The 19,286-nt window shown below is 48.5% G+C and overlaps 1 protein-coding gene across 1 annotated transcript in view; it reads right to left on the bottom strand.

Annotated features, from left to right (window-relative positions):
• LOC143934386 (indolethylamine N-methyltransferase-like) overlaps positions 1-19,286 on the bottom strand; it is a 159,430-nt gene that overhangs the window by 3,374 nt on the left and 136,770 nt on the right. The window lies entirely within an intron of this gene.

The raw sequence follows: 19,286 nt of genomic DNA on the forward strand, positions 1-19,286 counted from the left end.
TTTTACTCACTCCAAAGATATATATATAAATATATAAATATATAAACATGTATATCAAACCATAAACAACATTTTTTAAACTAAATTCCAGTCTGGTGATCTCTGACGGTGACCCACTTTAAACCAAAAACACCAACCTCACTGCGGTACCTTTAACATACCAGGCCTCTAGCTGTGACCGCTCAGAGACAACCAATTCCTGCAGTGAAAAACATCCCAGTATTCCGTCCACCGTTCAGGAATACACAACATCCCAGTATTCCATCCACCGTTCAGGAATACACCGGAGGGGCCCATCTTACCGATGAGCCCCCCACCCCTTTTTGATCACCTCTGTTTACCGCCACCATCAAAGACCACCAGAAAGATACCGCTGCAGCCCCCCAAAAGGGCCGTTTTCCACCGTTGAGACGACCAGCCATCTGCGCCTGCAAGAAAAACAGAAACGAAAAAACACCAGCCAGATACAAAACAGCCCCGCACTAAAGAACAACCCCACAGTAGGGAGGGAGGGTGGGAAAGCTGCCTCCTCCGATGATTTCCCTCGTGCACTGGTGCTCGCTCTGGCTCCGCCCCCCTTTTATACCGCTCCTCCCCTTCTTCTATTTTCCTCACCTACCACTCCCTCTTCTATCTTCCTGGCTCCTAAGGCACCAGGTCATGCCCGCCCCTCCATTACCCCTCCCCTTGGGGCGGATCATTACGGGGCTCCCTCTCCTGGGGGAACTAACAGTCTCTAGTTAGTTCAGCAAATGCCCATTACAGGCTAGGAACAGTCCCTCACACAACCTTCTGCCTCTTTGTAGACACTTGTCCCAGTTCTATTGCTTGCAGAAATGCTAGCCCACCGGGCTGTTTTCTCTTCCCACTCCTGTAATGGGATCCTTGCAGGCCAGCCTCCCAAGCTCCAGCCTGAGGTAAAATTCCTCCTGGCAGGGGTCCCTCAAGGGCCAACAACAGACTCTCTTCAACACTGCCACTCAACTCCTCTGCTGGAATGGCTCATTAGTTCCCTACCAGTCCCCCAATCTGGGGATTGGATAAAGCAGGGCTTGAAAAATTTGCTTGGAATCTAGAAGCCAGCTAAAAAAATTAGGAGCGAGGTTTTTTTTTTTCAACGACCGACAAAACGTCCCCCCCGCCACCGTGCTCCGGTGCCCTTTACTGCTTACCCTGGACGGTAACGGCAGAGGGGATCCGGACCTGTCCCTGGGCTGACATGGAGATGAGTGAGGGGGAAGATGTCCCCCACCCTCCTCCAAGTCATTGCAGGGCGGAAGTGATGTCAAATCGTCACTTCCGCCCATAGCTCTTAAATGGGACATTTTATTTTTATTCATTTCAAATGACAATTTATTTAATTTTTTTAATGCACTTTAGTTTAAATATGAGATCTGAGGTCTTTTTGACCCCAGATCTCATTGTTAAGAGGACCTGTCATGCTTTTTTCTATTACAAGGGATTTATACATTCCTTGTAATAGGAATAAAAGTGACACAATTTTTTTTTTTTAAAAGAACAGTGAAAAAATAAAAGTTAAAATAAATAAGTAAAAACATTTTTTAAACGTGCCCCGTCCCACCGAGTTGGCGTGTAGGAGTGAATGCATACGTGAGTAGTGCCCGCATATGAAAGCAGTGTTCAAACCACACATGTGAGGTATCGCCACGATCGATAGGTCGAGATCAATAATTCTAGCCCTAGACCTCCTCTGTAACTCAAAACATGCAACCTGTAGAATTTTTTTAACCGTCGCCAATGGAGATTTTAAAGGGTAAAAGTTTGTTGCCATTCCACAAGCGGAGGCAATTTTGAAACATGACATGTTGGGTATCAATTTACTCGGCGTAACATTATCTTTCACAATATTAAAAAAAATTGGGCTAACTTTACTGCTGTCTTATTTTTTAATTTAAAAAAGTATTTTTTCCAAAAAAGTGCGCTTGTAAGTCCACTGCACAAATACTGTGTAAAAGAACGTATTGCCATTTTATTCTCTAGGGTGTTAGAATAAAAAATATATATAATGTTTGGGCGTTCTAAACAGTGTTGGTCATCTTACTTTAAAAAAGTAATTAGTTAAGTTACAAATTACTTCTCCCAAAAAGTAATTACGTTAGTAACTCAGTTACTACATTGGAAAAGTAATTAGTTACTCAGCAAAGTAACTGTGACTTTTTTTTATATTCTAAGGGGCAGGTCTAGTATTACTGTAAGCAAGGGGCGGGTTCCCCCCTGCACGTCTATTTCCCCTCTGTACCCCCCTGCACGTCTGTCCCCTCCCCTCACATATATCTGTTCCCCCTCTGTACCCCACTACACGTCTGTCATCCCCCACACACATATATCTGTTTCCCTTCTGCACATCTGTCCCCCCCCAAACTCATGGATCGGATCGTTCCTCGAATCGGATCATTTTTCGGATCAGCAAATAATAATTGAATTTGTAAAAACCTGTGAAAATTCCACCACCATATAGTCCCCACTGTAATATCCACAATATCCCCCACTGTAATATACATCTCCCCACTGTAATATCCACGTCATCTCCCCCACTGTAATATTGACCGAGTATGGCTGAGTACGGCTGAGCATGGCTGGGTATCGCCAAGTATGGCTGGGTATTACCGAGTATTGCAGAGTATGGCATAGTATGGCTGGGTATTACGAGTATTGCAGAGTATGGCAGAGTATGGCTGGGTATTACCGAGTATGGCAGAGTATGGCAGGGTATGGCAGAGTATGGCAGGGTATGGCAGAGTATTGTCAGGGTATGTCAGAGTATTGTCAGGGTATTGAAGAGTATTGTCAGGGTATTGCAGAGTATTGCCAGGGTATTGCAGGGTATTGGCAGGGAATTTCAGAGTATTGGCAGGATATTGCAGAGTATTGGCTGGGTATGGCAGAGTATTGGCTGGGAATGGCAGAGTATTGTCAGGGTATTGCAGAGTATTGTCAGGGTATTGGCAGGGTATTGCAGAGTATTGCAGAGTATTGGCAGGGTATTGGCAGAGTATTGGCAGGGTATGTCAGAGTATTGTCAGGGTATTGAAGAGCATTGTCAGGGTATTGCAGAGTATTGCCAGGGTATTGCAGGGTATTGGCAGGGAATTTCAGAGTATTGGCAGGATATTGCAGAGTATTGGCTGGGTATGGCAGAGTATTGGCTGGGAATGGCAGAGTATTGTCAGGGTATTGGCAGGGTATTGCAGAGTATTGCAGAGTATTGGCAGGGTATTGGCAGAGTATTGGCAGGGTATTACAGAGTATTGGCAGGGAATTGCAGAGTATTGGCAGGGTATGGAGGGGTGGCTGTAACTGCAATTGTCACAGAGCAGCGCTGTGGGCACTACAGATCCAGCCCACATCGCTGCTGCCATCCGATCTCTCCCCTCCACTGTACAGATCTGTACACAGAGGGGAGAGAGGAACCGGCGTCATCATGATTATGTTTACAAGTGATCTCTCCGTCATTTGACGGAGCAATCACATTGTAAACGGCCGGCGGGTGCACCAAGATGGCCGCCGCTCCAGAGCTAGGCTGAAGCCGCGGCCTATCCCAAGGCCGAGGCCGTGGAGCGCGCCGCGGAGCGCTCCGCGGATCGCGTGGCGCTCATGTCCCAAAATACACTGCGACATCGCAGTGCATTGCTGGCTGATGATTGGCCAAGCATGCACTGTGACCTGTATGCTTGGCCAATCACAGTGCTAGTAGCGAGGAGAGCCATAAATGGCCACAGGCAGGATGTCTGTGGCCAATTATAGCTCAGGGGGTTTAGTACACGCCCCACACTATATAAGGCCGCCTACACGGCGTCCTGGTGTAGTGTGTTGCAGCGTACATAGAGAGACAGATAGGCAGGGAAAGTGTCTTAATTTCATGTGAACCTTACAATTTCAGTCGGTGTATTGTGCCCACTGCACAGTGTACACCTGAAGCTACCCCAATTGTTGGTGTTTAGGGATGAGCCGAACACCCCCCGGTTCGGTTCGCACCAGAACTTGCGAACGACCCCCGCGTTCGGTACGAACGTTAGAACCCCATTGAAGTCTATGGGACTCGAACGTTCGAATTGGAAAGTGCTAATTTTCACGGCCAATATGCAAGATAGTGTGCTAAAAAGGGTTTGGCGACCTGCCTCCTGCCTCAGGGGACATGGGTCACTGCAAAAAAAAGTTTTAAAAACTACCGTTTTGGCGGGAGCACTGATTTTAATGACGATTAAAGTGAAAAAAAAAAAGTGAAATATTCCTTTAAATATGGTGCCTGGGGGGTGTCTATAGTATGCCTGTGAAGTGCCACGTGTTTCCCGTGTTTAGAACAGTCCCTGCACAAAATGACATTAAACGGAAATAACACCATTTAAAACTGCTTGCGGTTTTAATGTTATATCTGGTTCCTGCAATATGGTTGAAAATCATTGAGAAACATGGCATGGGTAGCCCTCCCTGCCCATTACCAGCCTATTTGGGTCTTGTACGCATATTAAGGGGAACCCCGTACCCATATTAAAAAAAGGAAATGCGTGTGGCCCCCAGGCCCTATATACTCAGAACAGCAGTATACAGGCGGTGCAAACAAGACAGGGACTGTGTAGGTTTGTTGTGTTAAGTTGAATCTGTTTGTCATTTTCAACCGGTACATTTTTAAAGTGTAGCTCCAGTCAAAAAAAATATCTTTAAGCTTTTTGGAAAACATAGGGAAGGGTTATCAGCCCTGTATAATTTGTTTTGTCGTTCCATCTTTTTTCATCTCACTTGCTGCTGTCTCCTTGCGTTTGCAAGTAGGAGATGTTTGTAAGTTGGATGTTTGAAAGTAGGGGCCTGCTCTATATTATAGCGGTATGTACTGGGTACAGAGCACGCAGACAGCATGCACTATCTCCTAACACTACTGACTGCAAGCTCTATTATTAACCACTTGTTAGCCCAATGTTTGCATAAAGTGAAAGATGAAGTTATGCTGAGTAAATAGATATCAAACATGTCACTCTTCAAAATTGCACATGCCCGTGGAATGGCGCCAAACGTCGCTACTTAAAAAATCCCCATAGGCGACGCTTTAAATTTTTTTTTACTGGTTACATGTTTTGAGTTGCAGAGGAGGTCTAGGACTAGAATTATTGCTCTCGCTCTAACATTCTCGGCGATACCTCACATGTGTGGCACATGCGAGCACATGGGGACATTGGCGCTTTAATTTTTATTTTATTTTTTTATTGTTCATTTTACTTTATTTATTTTAGTTTGACATTTTTTTTCCCAAAAATATATTTTTGATCACTTTTATTCCTATTACAAGAAATGTAAACATCCCTTGTAATAGGAATATGGGGTGACAGGTCCTCTTTACAGTGAAATCTGGGGGGTCAATATGACCCCACATCTCACCTCTAGGCTGGGAAGCCTGAAATAAAAAATTAAAAAAAAGATTCTGGCTTTGATCGTACTGGCGAGTTGGTAGAAGCACCGGAGGGCGGTGAGGGGTGGGGGGCGTCTATGGCTGGGTACTTCAGGGTATCACCGAGTATGGCTGGGTATCTCTGAGTATGGCTGGGTATGGCAATTTATGGCAGGGTATTACAGAGTATTGGCGGGGTATTGGCGGGGTACTACAGAGTAATAGCAGGGTACTGCAGAGTATTGGGGGTACTGCAGAGTAATGGCGGGTACTGCAGAGTATTGGGGGGTACTGCAGAGTAATGGGGGTTACTGCAGAGTAATGGGGGGTACTGCAGAGTAATGGCGGGGTACTGCAGAGTAATGGCAGGGTACTGCAGAGTAATGGCAGGGTACTGCACTGCAGAGTAATGGCAGGGTACTGCACTGCAGAGTAATGGCGGGGTACTGCACTGCAGAGTAATGGCGGGGTACTGCACTGCAGAGTAATGGCGGGGTACTGCAGAGTAATGGCGGGGTAGTGCAGAGTAATGGCAGGGTACTGCACTGCAGAGTAATGGCGGGGTACTGCACTGCAGAGTAATGGCGGGGTACTGCAGAGTAATGGCGGGGTAGTGCAGAGTAATGGCAGGGTACTGCAGTGCAGAGTAATGGCGGGGTACTGCACTGCAGAGTAATGGCGGGGTACTGCAGAGTAATGGCAGGGTACTGCAGAGTATGCACTGGTATTGCAGAGTATTGGCAGGGAATTGAGGGGTTAAATTCGGTGAGCAGCGATGTGGGCACTGCAGATGCAGCCCACATCGCTGCTGACACCGATCTCTTTCCCCTCCGCTGTACCGATCGGTACAGAAAGGGGAGGGAGGAACAGGCGTCATAACATGACGCCGGTTTGTTTCCAAGTGATCACTCCGTCATTTGACGGAGCAATCACGTGGTAAACGGCCGCTATGAGCGGCCGTTTACCGTGATGCGCCGGGTCCTGTGGACCCGGCGGTCACGGATGCTCTCGAGTGCGCACACCTCGGGGCACGCGAGAGCAGAATTCTGGGAGGCCGTTAATTAACGGCCTCTCTGAGTTAAACAACCGCCCTGAAGCCGTTAATCGGCAATGGGCAGTTGTTAAGTGGTTAAAGCTAGATCACTAGCTATATAGGTAAGGTACAGGTGACTGTATACTGCAGTCAGGGCACAGACAACAACCACTACACAGCAGCAAGATAGGAAATCAGCCAAAAACGATTGGTGTGTACTGTGTTGAAGGTACACAGAACACCCACTGCTTCAGATGCAAAGTAACACACTACAGGAGGCCGCCTTAAAGGCGGCCTTATATAGTGTGGGGCGTGCACTACACAGTCTGAGCTATGATTGGCCACAGGCATCCTGCCTGTGGCCAATCATGGCTCTCCTCGCTGCCGGCGCTGCGATTGGCCAAGCATGCGGGGTCACAGTGCATGCTTGGCCAATCATCGGACAGCAATGCACTGCACCAACGCAGTGCATTGTGGTCCGCGCGTGCGTCACTCGAATTTTGACGCGAACGGCCAAAACGTTCGGAATTCGCCGAACGCACGAACAGCCAATGTTCGAGTCGAATGTACGTTCGACTCGAACACGAAGCTCATCCCTATTGGTGTTATTCTGGACCTATACCACAGGCAGCAGCAGTAATACAGTCAGTGTATTGTGCCCCCTGCACAGTGTACACCTGAAGCTGCCACAATTGCTAGTGTTGTTCTGGTCCTATATCACAGGCAGCTGCAGCAGTTACAGTCGGTGTATTGCACCACCTGCACAGTGTACACCTGAAGCTACCCCCAATTGCTTGTATTGTTCTGGTCCTATACCATAGGCAGCTGCAGCAGTTACAGTCAGTGTATTGTGCCACCTGCACAGTATACACCTGAAGCTACCCCAATTGCTGGTGTTGTTCTGATCCTATACAACAGGCAGCTGCAGCAGATACAGTCTGTGTATTGCGCCACCTGCATAGTGTACACCTGAAGTAACCCCAATTGCTGGTGTTGTTTTGGTCCTATACCACAGACAGCTGCAGTAATACAATCGGTGTATTGTGACCCCTGCACAGTGTACACCTGGAGCTACCCCAATTGCTGGTGTTGTTCTGGTCCAATACCACAGGCAGCTGCAGCAGTTACAGTCAGTGTATTGTACCACCTGCACAGTATACACCTGTAGCTACCCCAAATTGCTCGTGTTGTTCTGGTCCTATACCACAGGCAGCTGCAGCAGTTACAGTCGGTGTATTGTGCCACCTGCACAGTATACACCTGAAGCTACCCCCAATTGCTCGTGTTGTTCTGGTCCTATACCACAGCCAGCTGCAGCAGTTACAGTCAGTGTATTGTGCCCCCTGCACAGTGTACACCTGAAGCTACCCCAATTGTTGGTGTTGTTCTGGTCCTATACCACAGGCAGCAGCAGTAATACAGTCAGTGTATTGTGCCCCCTGCACAGTGTACACCTGAAGCACCCCAATTGCTGGTGTTGTTCTGGTCATATACCACAGGCAGCTGCAGTAATACAGTCTGTGTATTGTGCCCCCTGCAAAGTGTACACCTGAATCTACCCCAATTGCAGTTGTTGTTCTGGTCCTATACCACAGGCAGCTGCAGCAGTTACAGTCAGTGTATTGTGCCACCTGCACAGCATACACCTGATGCTACCCCCAATTGCTTGTGTTATTCTGATCCTATACCACAGGCAGCTGCAGCAGTTACAGTTGGTGTATTGTGCCACCTGCACAGTATAATCCTGAAGCTGCCCCCAATTGCTCGTGTTATTCTGGTCCTATACCACAGGCAGCTGCAGCAGTTACAGTCAGAGTAATGTGCCACCTGCACAGTATACACCTGAAGCTACCCCCAATTGCTGGTGTTTTTCTGGTCCTATACCACAGGCAGCTGCAGCAGTTACAGTCAGTGTATTGTGCCACCTGCACAGTATACACCTGATGCTACCCCCAATTGCTCGTGTAATTCTGGTCCTATACCACAGGCAGCTGCAGCAGTTACAGTCGGTGTATTACACCACCTGCACAGTATACACCTGAAGCTACCCGCAATTACTCGTGTTGTTCTGGTCCTATACCACAGGCAGCTGCAGCAGTTACAGTCGGTGTAATGTGCCACCTGCACAGTATACACCTGAAGCTACCCCCAATTGCTCATGTTGTTCTGGTCCTATATCACAGGCAGCTGCAGCAGTTACAGTCAGTGTATTGTGCCACCTGCATAGTATACACCTGAAGCTACCCCCAATTGTTGGTGTTGTTCTGATCCTATACCACAGGCAGCTGCAGAAGATACAGTCAGTGTATTGTGCCCCCTGCACAGTGTACCCCTGAAGCTACCCCAATTGATGTTGTTGTTCTGGTCCTATTCCACAGGCAGCTGCAGCAGTTACAGTCGGTGTATTGTACCACCTGCACAGTATACACCTGAAGCTACCCCCAATGGCTCGTGTTGTTCTGGTCCTATAGCACAGGCAGCTACAGCAGATACAGTCGGTGTATTGTGCCACCTGCATAGTGTACACCTGAAGCACCCCAATTGCTGGTGTTGTTCTGGTCATATACCACAGGCAGCTGCAGTAATACAGTCTGTGTATTGTGCCCCCTGCAAAGTGTACACCTGAATCTACCCCAATTGCAGTTGTTGTTCTGGTCCTATACCACAGGCAGCTGCAGCAGTTACAGTCAGTGTATTGTGCCACCTGCACAGCATACACCTGATGCTACCCCCAATTGCTTGTGTTATTCTGGTCCTATACCACAGGCAGCTGCAGCAGTTACAGTTGGTGTATTGTGCCACCTGCACAGTATAATCCTGAAGCTGCCCCCAATTGCTCGTGTTATTCTGGTCCTATACCACAGGCAGCTGCAGCAGTTACAGTCAGAGTAATGTGCCACCTGCACAGTATACACCTGAAGCTACCCCCAATTGCTGGTGTTTTTCTGGTCCTATACCACAGGCAGCTGCAGCAGTTACAGTCAGTGTATTGTGCCACCTGCACAGTATACACCTGATGCTACCCCCAATTGCTCGTGTTATTCTGGTCCTATACCACAGGCAGCTGCAGCAGTTACAGTCGGTGTATTACACCACCTGCACAGTATACACCTGAAGCTACCCCCAATTACTCGTGTTGTTCTGGTCCTATACCACAGGCAGCTGCAGCAGTTACAGTTGGTGTAATGTGCCACCTGCACAGTATACACCTGAAGCTACCCCCAATTGCTCATGTTGTTCTGGTCCTATATCACAGGCAGCTGCAGCAGTTACAGTCAGTGTATTGTGCCACCTGCATAGTATACACCTGAAGCTACCCCCAATTGTTGGTGTTGTTCTGATCCTATACCACAGGCAGCTGCAGAAGATACAGTCAGTGTATTGTGCCCCCTGCACAGTGTACCCCTGAAGCTACCCCAATTGATGTTGTTGTTCTGGTCCTATACCACAGGCAGCTGCAGCAGTTACAGTCGGTGTATTGTACCACCTGCACAGTATACACCTGAAGCTACCCCCAATTGATCATGTTGTTCTGGTCCTATAGAACAGGCAGCTGCAGCAGATACAGTCGGTGTATTGTGCCACCTGCATAGTGTACACCTGAAGCACCCCAATTGCTGGTGTTGTTCTGATCCTATACCACAGACAGCTGCAGTAATACAGTCTGTGTATTGTGCCCCCTGCACAGTGTACACCTGAATCCACCCCAATTTCTGGTGTTGTTCTGGTCCTATACCACAGGCAGCTGCAGCAGTTACAGTTGGTGTATTGTGCCACCTGCACAGTATAATCCTGAAGCTGCCCCCAATTGCTTGTGTCATTCTGGTCCTATAAGACAGGCAGCTGAAGCAGTTACAGTCAGTGTATTGTGCCACCTGCATAGTATACACCTGAAGCTACCCCCAATTGCTGGTGTTGTTCTGATCCTATACCACAGGAAGCTGCAACAGATACAGTCAGTGTATTGTGCCCCCTGCACAGTGTACCCCTGAAGCTAACCCAATTGATGTTGTTGTTCTTGTCCTATACCACAGGCAGCTGCAGCAGTTACAGTCAGTGTATTGTACCACCTGCATAGTATACACCTGAAGCTACCCCCAATTGCTTGTGTTGTTCTGGTCCTATACTAAAGGCAGCTGCAGCAGTTAGAGTCGGTGTATTGTACCACCTGCATAGTGTACACCTGGAATTTCCCCTATTTGCTTGTGTTGTTCTGATCCTATACCACAGACATCAGCATTTATTACAGTCGGTGTATTGTGCCCCCTGCACAGTGTACACCTGAAGCTACCCATTTGCTCGTGTTATTCTGGTCCTATACCACAGGCAGCTGCAGCAGTTACAGTCAGTGTAATGTGCCACCTGCACAGTATACACCTGAAGCTATCCCCAATTGCTCCTGTTGTTCTGATCCTATACCACAGGCAGCTGCAGCAGTTACAGTCAGTGTATTGTGCTACCTGCACAGTATACACATGAAGCTACCCCCAATTGCTGGTGTTGTTCTGATCCTATACCACAGGCAGCTGCAGCAGATACAGTTGGTGTATTGTGCCACCTGCATAGTGTACACCTGAAGCAACACCAATTGCTTGTGTTGTTCCAGTCCTATACCACAGGCAGCTGCAGCAGTTACAGTCAGTGTATTGTGCCACCTGCACAGTATACACCTGATGCTACGCCCAATTGCTTGTGTTATTCTGGTCCTATACCACAGGCAGCTGCAGCAGTTACAGTCAGTGTAATGTGCCACCTGCACAGTATACACCTGAAGCTATCCCCAATTGCTCCTGTTGTTCTGATCCTATACCACAGGCAGCTGCAGCAGTTACAGTCAGTGTATTGTGCTACCTGCACAGTATACACATGAAGCTACCCCCAATTGCTGGCGTTGTTCTGGTCCTATATCACAGGCAGCTGCATCAGTTACAGTCGGTGTATTGTACCACCTGCACAGTATACACCTGAAGCTACCCCCAATTGCTTGTGTTGTTCTGGTCCTATACTAAAGGCAGCTGCAGCAGTTAGAGTCGGTGTATTGTACCACCTGCATAGTGTACACCTGAAGTTACCCCTAATTGCTTGTGTTGTTCTGATCCTATACCACAGACATCAGCATTAATTACAGTCAGTGTATTGTGCTCCCTGCACAGTGTACACCTGAAGCTACCCCCAATTGCTGGTGTTGTTCTGATCCTATATCATAGGCAGCTGCAGCAGATACAGTCGGTGTATTGTGCCCCCTGCACAGAGTATACCTGAAGCTACCCCAATTGCTGGTGTTGCTTTGGTCCAATACCACAGGCAGCTGCAGCAGTTACAGTCGGTGTATTGTGCCACCTGCACAGTATACACCTGAAGCTACCCCCAATTGCTCGTATTGTTCTGGTCCTATACCACAGGCAGCTGCAGCAGTTACATCAGTGTATTGTGCCACCTGCATAGTATACACCTGAAGCTAACCCCAATTGCTGGTGTTGTTCTGATCCTATACCATAGGCAGCTGCAGCAGATACAGTCGGTGTATTGTGCCACCTGCACAGCATACACCTGAAGCTACCCCCAATTGCTCGTTTTGTTCTGGTCCTAAAGCACAGGCAGCTGCAGCAGATATAGTCGGTGTTTTGTGCCCCCTGCACAGTGTACCCCTGAATCAACCCCAATTGATGTTGTTGTTCTGGTCCTATACCACAGGTCGCAGCAGCAGTTACAGTCGGTGTATTGTACCACCTGCACAGTATACACCTGAAGCTACCCTCAATTGCTTGTTTTGTTCTGGTCCTATAGCACAGGAAGCTGCAGCAGATACAGTCGGTGTATTTTGCCACCTGCATAGTGTGCACCTGAAGCACCCCAATTGCTGGTGTTGTTCTGGTCCAATACCACAGGCAGCTGCAGCAGTTACAGTCGGTGTATTGTACCACCTGCACAGTATGCACCTGAAGCTACCCCCAATTGCTCATGTTGTTCTGGACCTATACCACAGGCAGCTGCAGCAGTTACAGTCAGTGTATTGTGCCCCCTGCACAGTGAACACCTGAAGCTACCCCAATTGCTGGTGTTGTTTTTGGTCCTATACCACAGTCAGCTGCAGTAATACAGTCGGTGTATTGTGCCCCCTGCACAGTGTACACCTGAAGCTACCCCAATTGCTGGTTTTGTTCTGGTCCAATACCACAGGCAGCTGCAGCAGATACAGTCGGTGTATTGTACCACCTGCACAGTATACACCTGAAGCTACCCCCAATTGCTCGTGTTGTTCTGGTCCTATACCACAGGCAGCTGCAGCAGATACAGTCAGTGTATTGTGCCCCCTGCACAGTGTACACCTGAAGCTACCCCAATTGTTGGTGTTGTTCTGGTCCTATACCACAGGCAGCAGCAGTAATATAGTCAGTGTATTGTGCCCCCTGCACAGTGTACACCTGAAGCTACCACAATTGCTGGTGTTGTTCTGGTCCTATATCACAGGCAACTGTAGCAGTTACAGTCGGTGTATTGCACCACCTGCACAGTATACACCTGAAGCTACCCCCAATTGCTCGTGTTGTTCTGGTCCTATACCACAGGCAGCAGCAGTAATATAGTCAGTGTATTGTGCCCCCTGCACAGTGTACACCTGAAGCTACCACAATTGCTGGTGTTGTTCTGGTCCTATATCACAGGCAACTGTAGCAGTTGCAGTCGGTGTATTGCACCACCTGCACAGTGTACACCTGAAGCTACCCCAATTGCTGGTGTTGTTATTGGTCCTATACCACAGTCAGCTGCAGTAATACAGTCGGTGTATTGTGCCCCCTGCACAGTGTACACCTGAAGCTACCCCAATTGCTGGTTTTGTTCTGGTCCAATACCACAGGCAGCTGCAGCAGATACAGTCGGTGTATTGTGCCACCTGCCTAGTATATACCTGAAGCTACACCCAATTGCTCGTGTTGTTCAGATCCTATACCACAGGCAGCTGCAGCAGTTACAGTCAGTGTATTGTGCCACCTGCATAGTATACACCTGAAGTTACCCCCAATTGCTGGTGTTGTTCTGATCCTATACCATAGGCAGCTGCAGCAAATACAGTCAGTGTATTGTGCCCCCTGCACAGTGTACCCCTGAAGCTTCCCCAATTGATGTTTTTGTTCTGGTCCTATACCATAGGCAGCAGCAGCAGTTACAGTCGGTTTATTGTACCACCTGCACAGTATACACCTGAAGCTACCCCCAATTGCTCGTGTTGTTCTGGTCCTATACCACAGGCAGCTGCAGCAGTTACAGTCAGTGTATTGTGCCCCCTGCACAGTGTACCCCTTAAGCTACCACAATTGATGTTGTTGTTCTGGTCCTATACCACAGGCAGCTGCAGCAGTTACAGTCAGTGTATTGTGCCCCCTGCACAGTGTACACCTGAAGCTACCCCAATTGCTGGTGTTGTTCTGGTCCAATACCATAGGCAGCTGCAGCAGTTACAGTCGGTGTATTGTGCCCCCTGCACAGTGTACCCCTGAAGCTACCCCAATTGATGTTTTTGTTTTGGTCCTATAGCATAGGCAGCAGCACCAGTTACAGTCGGTGTATTGTACCACCTGCACAGTATACACCTAAAGCTACCCCCAAATGCTCGTGTTGTTCTGGTCCTATAGCACAGGCAGCTGCAGCAGATACAGTCGGTGTATTGTGCCACCTGCATAGTGTACACCTGAAGCACCCCAATTGCTGGTGTTGTTCTGGTCCTATACCACAGGCAGCTGCAGTAATACAGTCTGTGTATTGTGCCCCCTGCACAGTTTACACCTGAATCTACCCCGATTGCTGGTGTTGTTCTGGTCCTATACCAGAGGCAGCTGCAGCAGTTACAGTCAGTGTATTGTGCCACCTGCACAGTATAATCCTGAAGCTGCCCCCAATTGCTCGTGTTATTCTGGTCCTATACCATAGGCAGCTGCAGCAGTTACAGTCAGTGTATTGTGCCACCTGCACAGTATACACCTGATGCTACCCCCAATTGCTTGTGTTATTCTGGTCCTATACCACAGGAAGCTGAAGCAGTTACAGTCAGTGTAATGTGCCACCTGCACAGTATACACCTGAAGCTACCCCCAATTGCTCCTGTTGTTCTGATCCTATACAACAGGCAGCTGCAGCAGTTACAGTCAGTGTATTGTGCCCCCTGCACAGTTTACACCTGAATCTACCCCGATTGCTGGTGTTGTTCTGGTCCTATACCAGAGGCAGCTGCAGCAGTTACAGTCAGTGTATTGTGCCACCTGCACAGTATAATCCTGAAGCTGCCCCCAATTGCTCGTGTTATTCTGGTCCTATACCATAGGCAGCTGCAGCAGTTACAGTCAGTGTATTGTGCCACCTGCACAGTATACACCTGATGCTACCCCCAATTGCTTGTGTTATTCTGGTCCTATACCACAGGCAGCTGAAGCAGTTACAGTCAGTGTAATGTGCCACCTGCACAGTATACACCTGATGCTACCCCCAATTGCTTGTGTTATTCTGGTCCTATAGCACAGGCAGCTGCAGCAGATACAGTCGGTGTATTGTGCCACCTGCATAGTGTACACCTGAAGCACCCCAATTGCTGGTGTTGTTCTGGTCCTATACCACAGGCAGCTGCAGTAATACAGTCTGTGTATTGTGCCCCCTGCACAGTTTACACCTGAATCTACCCCGATTGCTGGTGTTGTTCTGGTCCTATACCAGAGGCAGCTGCAGCAGTTACAGTCAGTGTATTGTGCCACCTGCACAGTATAATCCTGAAGCTGCCCCCAATTGCTCGTGTTATTCTGGTCCTATACCATAGGCAGCTGCAGCAGTTACAGTCAGTGTATTGTGCCACCTGCACAGTATACACCTGATGCTACCCCCAATTGCTTGTGTTATTCTGGTCCTATACCACAGGCAGCTGAAGCAGTTACAGTCAGTGTAATGTGCCACCTGCACAGTATACACCTGAAGCTACCCCCAATTGCTCCTGTTGTTCTGATCCTATACAACAGGCAGCTGCAGCAGTTACAGTCAGTGTATTGTGCCCCCTGCACAGTGTACACCTGAAGCTACCCCAATTGCTGGTGTTGTTCTGGTCCAATACCATAGGCAGCTGCAGAAGTTACAGTCGGTGTATTGTGCCCCCTGCACAGTGTACCCCTGAAGCTACCCCAATTGATGTTTTTGTTCTGGTCCTATAGCATAGGCAGCAGCACCAGTTACAGTCTGTGTATTGTACCACCTGCACAGTATACACCTAAAGCTACCCCCAAATGCTCGTGTTGTTCTGGTCCTATAGCACAGGCAGCTGCAGCAAATACAGTCGGTGTATTGTGCCACCTGCATAGTGTACACCTGAAGCACCCCAATTGCTGGTGTTGTTCTGGTCCTATACTACAGGCAGCTGCATTAATACAGTCTGTGTATTGTGCCCCCTGCACAGTTTACACCTGAATCTACCCCGATTGCTGGTGTTGTTCTGGTCCTATACCAGAGGCAGCTGCAGCAGTTACAGTCAGTGTATTGTGCCACCTGCACAGTATAATCCTGAAGCTGCCCCCAATTGCTCGTGTTATTCTGGTCCTATACCATAGGCAGCTGCAGCAGTTACAGTCAGTGTATTGTGCCACCTGCACAGCATAATCCTGAAGCTGCCCCCAATTGCTCGTGTTATTCTGGTCCTATACCATAGGCAGCTGCAGCAGTTACAGTCAGTGTATTGTGCCACCTGCACAGTATACACCTGATGCTACCCCCAATTGCTTGTGTTATTCTGGTCCTATACCACAGGCAGCTGAAGCAGTTACAGTCAGTGTAATGTGCCACCTGCACATTATACACCTGAAGCTACCCCAAATTGCTGGTGTTGTTCTGATCCTATACCACAGGCACCTGCAGCAGATACAGTTGGTGTATTGTGCCACCTGCATAGTGTACACCTGAAGCAACCCCAATTGCTGATGTTGTTCCGGTCCTATACCACAGACAGCTGCAGTAACACAGTCGGTGTATTGTACCCCCTGCCCAGTGTACACCTGAAGCTACCCCAATCGCTGGTGTTGTTCTGGTCCAATACCATAGGCAGCTGCAGCAGATACAGTCGGTGTATTGTGCCACCTGCATAGTGTACACCTGAAGCACCCCATTTGCTGGTGTTGTTCTGGTTCTATACCACAGGCATCTGTAGTAATACAGTCGTGTATTGTGCCCCCTGCACAGTGTACCCCTGAAGCTACCCCAATTTATGTTGTTGTTCTTGTCCTATACCAGAGGCAGCTGCAGCAGTTACAGTCGGTGTATTGTACCACCTGCACAGTATACACCTAAAGCTACCCCCAATTGCTTGTGTTGTTCTGGTCCTATACTAAACGCAGCTGCAGCAGTTAGAGTCAGTGTATTGTACCACTTGCATAGTGTACACATGAAGTTACACCTAATTGCTTGTGTTGTTCTGATCCTATACCACTGACATCAGCATTAATTACAGTCGGTGTATTGTGCCCCCTGCACAGTGTACACCTGAAGCTACCCCCATTTGCTTGTGTTGTTCTGATCCTATACCATAGGCAGCTGCAGCAGTTACAGTCAGTGTAATGTGCCACCTGCACAGTATACACCTGAAGCTACCCCCAATTGCTGGTGTTTTTCTGGTCCTATACCACAGGTAGCTGCAGCAGTTACTGTCAGTGTAATGTACCACCTGCACAGTATACACCTGAAGCTAGCCCCAATTGCTCCTGTTATTCTGATCCTATACCAGAGGCATCTGCAGCAGTTACAGTCAGTGTATTGTACTACCTGCACAGTATACACCTGAAGCTACCCCCAATTGCTCGTGTTGTTCTGGTCCTATACCACAGGCAGCTGCAGCAGTTACAGTCAGTGTATTGTGCCCCCTGCACAGTGTACCCCTTAAGCTACCACAATTGATGTTGTTGTTCTGGTCCTATACCACAGGCAGCAGCAGTAATATAGTCAGTGTATTGTGCCCCCTGCACAGTGTACACCTGAAGCTACCACAATTGCTGGTGTTGTTCTGGTCCTATATCACAGGCAACTGTAGCAGTTGCAGTCGGTGTATTGCACCACCTGCACAGTGTACACCTGAAGCTACCCCAATTGCTGGTGTTGTTATTGGTCCTATACCACAGTCAGCTGCAGTAATACAGTCGGTGTATTAAGCCCCCTGCACAGTGTACACCTGAAGCTACCCCAATTGCTGGTTTTGTTCTGGTCCAATACCACAGGCAGCTGCAGCAGATACAGTCGGTGTATTGTGCCACCTGCCTAGTATATACCTGAAGCTACACCCAATTGCTCGTGTTGTTCGGATCCTATACCACAGGCAGCTGCAGCAGTTACAGTCAGTGTATTGTGCCACCTGCATAGTATACACCTGAAGTTACCCCCAATTGCTGGTGTTGTTCTGATCCTATACCATAGGCAGCTGCAGCAAATACAGTCAGTGTATTGTGCCCCCTGCACAGTGTACCCCTGAAGCTTCCCCAATTGATGTTTTTGTTCTGGTCCTATACCATAGGCAGCAGCAGCAGTTACAGTCGGTTTATTGTACCACCTGCACAGTATACACCTGAAGCTACCCCCAATTGCTCGTGTTGTTCTGGTCCTATACCACAGGCAGCTGCAGCAGTTACAGTCAGTGTATTGTGCCCCCTGCACAGTGTACCCCTTAAGCTACCACAATTGATGTTGTTGTTCTGGTCCTATACCACAGGCAGCTGCAGCAGTTACAGTCAGTGTATTGTGCCCCCTGCACAGTGTACACCTGAAGCTACCCCAATTGCTGGTGTTGTTCTGGTCCAATACCATAGGCAGCTGCAGCAGTTACAGTCGGTGTATTGTGCCCCCTGCACAGTGTACCCCTGAAGCTACCCCAATTGATGTTTTTGTTTTGGTCCTATAGCATAGGCAGCAGCACCAGTTACAGTCGGTGTATTGTACCACCTGCACAGTATACACCTAAAGCTACCCCCAAATGCTGGTGTTGTTCTGGTCCTATAGCACAGGCAGCTGCAGCAGATACAGTCGGTGTATTGTGCCACCTGCATAGTGTACACCTGAAGCACCCCAATTGCTGGTGTTGTTCTGGTCCTATACCACAGGCAGCTGCAGTAATACAGTCTGTGTATTGTGCCCCCTGCACAGTTTACACCTGAATCTACCCCGATTGCTGGTGTTGTTCTGGTCCTATACCAGAGGCAGCTGCAGCAGTTACAGTCAGTGTATTGTGCCACCTGCACAGTATAATCCTGAAGCTGCCCCCAATTGCTCGTGTTATTCTGGTCCTATACCATAGGCAGCTGCAGCAGTTACAGTCAGTGTATTGTGCCCCCTGCACAGTGTACCCCTGAAGCTTCCCCAATTGATGTTTTTGTTCTGGTCCTATACCATAGGCAGCAGCAGCAGTTACAGTCGGTTTATTGTACCACCTGCACAGTATACACCTGAAGCTACCCCCAATTGCTCGTGTTGTTCTGGTCCTATACCACAGGCAGCTGCAGCAGTTACAGTCAGTGTATTGTGCCCCCTGCACAGTGTACCCCTTAAGCTACCACAATTGATGTTGTTGTTCTGGTCCTATACCACAGGCAGCTGCAGCAGTTACAGTCAGTGTATTGTGCCCCCTGCACAGTGTACACCTGAAGCTACCCCAATTGCTGGTGTTGTTCTGGTCCAATACCATAGGCAGCTGCAGCAGTTACAGTCGGTGTATTGTGCCCCCTGCACAGTGTACCCCTGAAGCTACCCCAATTGATGTTTTTGTTTTGGTCCTATAGCATAGGCAGCAGCACCAGTTACAGTCGGTGTATTGTACCACCTGCACAGTATACACCTAAAGCT

Source organism: Lithobates pipiens, unplaced genomic scaffold (genome assembly GCF_037356315.1).
Source record: "Lithobates pipiens isolate NorthernLeopardFrog02 unplaced genomic scaffold, aLitPip1_a1.2 Scaffold_27, whole genome shotgun sequence".
Classification (NCBI taxonomy): domain Eukaryota; kingdom Metazoa; phylum Chordata; class Amphibia; order Anura; family Ranidae; genus Lithobates; species Lithobates pipiens.